This window comes from Benincasa hispida, chromosome 4 (genome assembly GCF_027475165.1).
Source record: "Benincasa hispida cultivar pf3 chromosome 4, pf3_genome.v1.1, whole genome shotgun sequence".
Taxonomy (NCBI): Eukaryota; Viridiplantae; Streptophyta; class Magnoliopsida; order Cucurbitales; family Cucurbitaceae; genus Benincasa; species Benincasa hispida.
The window spans coordinates 58,297,388-58,302,149 of record NC_143481.1 but is presented as its reverse complement, the minus strand read 5'-3'; the positions used below and the strand labels follow the sequence as shown (position 1 = coordinate 58,302,149).

At 36.6% G+C, this 4,762-nt stretch overlaps 1 pseudogene; it reads left to right on the top strand.

Moving 5' to 3' along the window:
• Positions 1–2,706: 2,706 nt before the first annotated feature.
• LOC150036837 (uncharacterized) lies at positions 2,707–3,490 on the top strand (annotated as a pseudogene).
• The last annotated feature ends 1,272 nt before the right edge of the window (positions 3,491–4,762 follow it).

Sequence of the window (4,762 nt, the reverse complement as noted above, 5' to 3'; positions counted from 1 at the left end):
AATAAAGATGTTATTGACATTTATTCAATAAAACTATTATTGAATATATGAATTGCACTTGTAAAGTCTAAATCAAATAAACTAAAGATCCATGACTATTATATAAATATATAAACTTTAAGTGGAGACATAAGAGTGGATCAAGTTCAGTAAATAGCCAAAATGGTCTATAGCATACGAATAAGGTTGGGTACCTTATTTTGGTAACATTATCGATTGCGGCCCACTCTATTGTTGTTACAATTTGTTATAAAGTGCTACAAATGAAGTGATCCTAATTCATTCATGTATTGACATGAGGAGCGAGGACGTTCTATGCAATGAGTTTGCATAAGATCATACCAAGAATTAAGCCACTCTTACTTTATAACGTTGTTTACTATTTAAGACTGACTATTTCAAAGCGATGACCTAGGTAACTTGACCTTAATGCTAAGCTAACTATGAACTCCTATTTATTCTGGATTATTCTTGGATTTGTATGAGTGAGGGTTGGCTCAACAGCGTCGACTCAATAAGTCTCCCATTTTAGAGGTAAGACCAGGTAGATAGCTCGGGACATAGGGTGCAAGACGAAATTCACTCCTACCCACTTTTAGGGATAGTAGAGAGGTTGTTCTCTTAAGTGTTGACTCCGGGTCTTGAACAAGGGGCCCTACCCTCTCATTGGATCACAAACCAATTGTTCATTAGAGGAACAATGGGATTTAAGGAGCAAGATGTAATCTCGGGTGTAAAACAACTTTTGACTCAGCCGTTATTATGAACAACCTGTGAAGGGTTAACTTACTAATCATGGTTGTATTGAGTGGATATAATATATCTACGATGAGGAGAATACAACTATTGGGTTTTAGTGGAGTGACCTGGTAGTTAACAAATGGTGGTTAATTAGGTTAAAGAGTTTAGCTAGTTAATCGCAGATCAATAGAGCCAATGATCTGTAGGTCCATGAGGCCCCTCTACTAACTCATATTGGACTAAATCTTAGAACAGTATGACGAACGAATTTGAAGTGTTCAAATTCGGGTTTTAGAGCAAAGCGGTAAATATATACGATATGTTTAACCTAATGTTCAATTGCTAATTAAACATAAAGAGAGAGAAAATATGAGATATTTAAATAAGATTTAAATATCAAGATTATGAATAGGGATTCATATTCATTGTGATTATTGTTAGATTTAATATTAAATTAAATTAATTAAATTATTTAATTATTTATTTAATATTAATTTAATTTTAAAATTGATTATTAGAATTAAATTAAATAGAATTGGTCAAAATTGCATTAAAAATCAAATTGTTGACTAGGTCAAAAATGCAATGGAAGTCAAATTGTTGACTTTTGACTTTTGACTTTTGAAAGTAAAAAAGTCAAAATTGTTGAGTTTGACTAAGTTAGTGGAAAGATCCAATGTTTGTGATTGGGAAATGCCAACTTTTGCATGGCTAAGTATTGCCTTCATTTGAATACACTTGTCCCACTAATTTGAGTTAGTGGATATTTTAGTGTCAATTTCTTATCAAACTCAAAGTTGCATGTTTTGCATGTAATGGTCTTTAAAAGGGAGTGTTTAATGAATTTTAAAAACTCTTCTTCATAGTGGAATTTGATGATAATCTCATAACTTTTGTTCTCAAAGTTTTAGCCTTTTTCCTCTCCAAATTAGTCACTCACCGGATCCCATCATCCCATTCTAAGGTTGAAGAATAGTCAGGAAGACTATCTGGTGGTCTACGAACCATTCGTGGGGAGATTGGAGCTAATTTGGAGAAGATTCAAAGTCTACAAAGGTTGTATTCTTTTTCCCTTTTTTATTCGTTTCATTTGCATGCTTATCTTTGTAATTAACCTAATTAGAGTACTTTAGATCTGTTTTTCTTCCATTGTACATATGTTCATTCCATCCGACACTATGACTAATGCATGTTCCTTCGAGTTCATGTTTACGACTGATTTATGGACCTACGGGTTACACACTATGAATGATGCATGTTCCTCTAGGTTCATATCAACGAGGGATAGAAGGGACCTATGATAGAGCCATACGAGGAAAATAGAAAACGTTTTCACACAATTCATGTTTTGTTTTTATTTACTTATTTAGATGTTTTATTTTTGTTTTATTTGAGTTTGTTGATAGAGGAGATATTTTATTGTTTTGTTTTGGATTTTTTTTTTTTGTAAACACTTTTTTTGAGATCTTAACTAAATGTGTTGATTATTGGATTTATTATCAAATTAACATTTCAGTTTAAATTGGTCATTTATGTTTTCACTGAATTTACATTATGACAGTCAAAATGTTTTTAATGAAAATGAATATTTAGTGGTAACAACTCATGTCAGAGTACTCGAAGGGTCGAGTTGTTATAATTGGCATCAGAGCATAAGTTTTAGGTTCTATAGACTAGCTTATGATGTAAGTCTTGGTTTTGTGTTTTTTATGACTAACTACGGATCTCTCGTCCTCGCCAAGAATGTTTCTAGTTAAGGTGTTCTAAAACTTGTATATGCATGACCTTGCCTGTTTTCTCTGGGGATGGTATTAGACTATTTACTTTGACTGGGAAATTAATTGAGGATTCACTGGGAATTATAGGAAATGCCACCACGTTGCAATGCATGTAGGGGTGGTCGAGAAGGAAGGATGGGTGGTAGGAGGGGTGGACATAACCCACCCATTGAAAACGTTGTAGAAAATGAGGACCAAACATCGATACACACCTCTTGATGCACCTGTCACCCAGGCTAACCTTGCTACAATGTTGGTTCAGCTAGAGAAAAGATTTAAGAAGATAGTGGAGGAGGCTTTAGTTTGACAAGAACCGTTCAGGAGGTTCCTGCTTCTCAAGACCCTACCCACAGCAGAATTTGCAGGATTTGTCCATTGAGGCTAAGCATCTGAGGGATTTTCGAAAGTATAATCCTCACGCATTTAATGGATCATTGAAGAACCCTACCAAGGCAGAGTTGTGGTTATCTTCCATAGAGACGATCTTTTGGTATATGAATTGTCCGGACGACCAGAAAGTACAGTGTGCAGTTTTTCTACTTACAGATAACGCTGCCATCTGGTGGCAGACCGCTGAAAGGATAATTGGTGGTGAAGCTGGAGCAATAAATTGGGAGCAGTTCAAAGAATGGTTTTATCTAAAGTACTTCTCCTTCAGTCTGAGGAATGCTAAAGATTAGAAGTTCTTAGATCTGAAGCAGTGGCGGATTTCGGTTCAAGATTATGATCAAAAGTTTGACATATTGTCTCATTTTGCTCCTGAATTGGTTGCCACAGAGTTTAAGAGGGCTGAAAGTTTTGTTCAAAGCCCAAAAAGTGAGATACGTGGTTTTCTACAGGCCTTCAAGCCGGTTATTCATACGAAGGCACTCCGCTTGGCAATAGAGATGGACTTCCTGAAGGAGAGGGAAGACCTAAGACCCCAAGGACCGGGACCCTCATCAGGACAAAGCAAAGCAGAAGGCTTCTGAGCCTCCACCAAAAGCCTCAGGAACATTTAGACCATTACAGTAGTATCAACAGCGAAACCCTGAGACAGGAAAAGCTTAGAAAGATAAGCCTGTTTGTAGATCATGCAAGAAATCCCATGTGGGGCATTTCTAGTCGGCACGAGAGTATGTTTTAAATGTAAACAAGAAAGGCATATGGCAAGTAGATGCCTTGGTGCTCCTGTTGAAAGTGGTCAGAACCAACCACCAAATGCTCAACATACTGCAAATTGATAGCAACAATAGCATAGTCGGGTTTATGCCACCAACCGTCGTGAGGCCGAGCAATTCGAAATAGTAGTGACAAGTACGCTCTCAATCTTTGGATATTGTGTCTTAGTATTATTTGACTCTAGATCATCCCATTCTTTCATATCATCATTGTTTTTAAAGCATGTCATGTTAGCTCTAGAGTCTTTGAATTATGTCTTATCTATTTCTACTCCGTCTGGAGAAATTATGAAAAAAACGAAAAGATTAAAACACGCCAGTTAGAAATAGAAAACTGTACCCTAGATGTAACTTTAATAGTATTGGGCTTGCGTGACTTTGATGTGATACTGTGCATGGATTGGTTGGCTACCAACCATGCCAGCATAGACTATTCTCGTAAGGATGATTTTTAATCCTCCTATGGAAACTAGTTTTAAGTTCAAAGGGGTCGAGACTATGGTCTTGCCCAAGGTAATTTCAGTTGTAAAGGCCAAGAAGTTGTTTAACCAAGGTACCTAAAGTATCTTGGCTAGCGTAGTTGACACCAGAAAAAATAAGGTTGCCTTAACCTCAGAACCAATTGTGAGAGAATACCCTAATGAGTTTCCAGAGGAACTTCCATGTTTGCCACCGCCCAGGGAAATTGATTTTTCGATCGAGTTAGAGCTAGGCACCATCCTTATATCTAAAGCTCTGTACAGAATGGCTCTAGTTAAATTCAAAGAACTTAAGGTCAAGTTGCAAGAATTTATTGTTAAAGGGTTCATCCGATCGAGCATGTTCCCATGGGGGCACCAGTGTTGTTAATAAAGAAGAAGAATGGCTCGTTACGTTTATGTATAGATTACAAAGAATTGAACAAGGTGACTTTAAAAACAAATATCCTCTCCCTAGAAACGACCATTTGTTTGATTAGTTGCAAGGGCCTACAGTGTTTTCTAAGATCAATTTACGTTCGGTATATCACGAGCTCAGGATTAAAGATAGTGATATTCCCAAGACTGCATTTTGTTCTAGGTATGGACGCTATGACTTTATTGT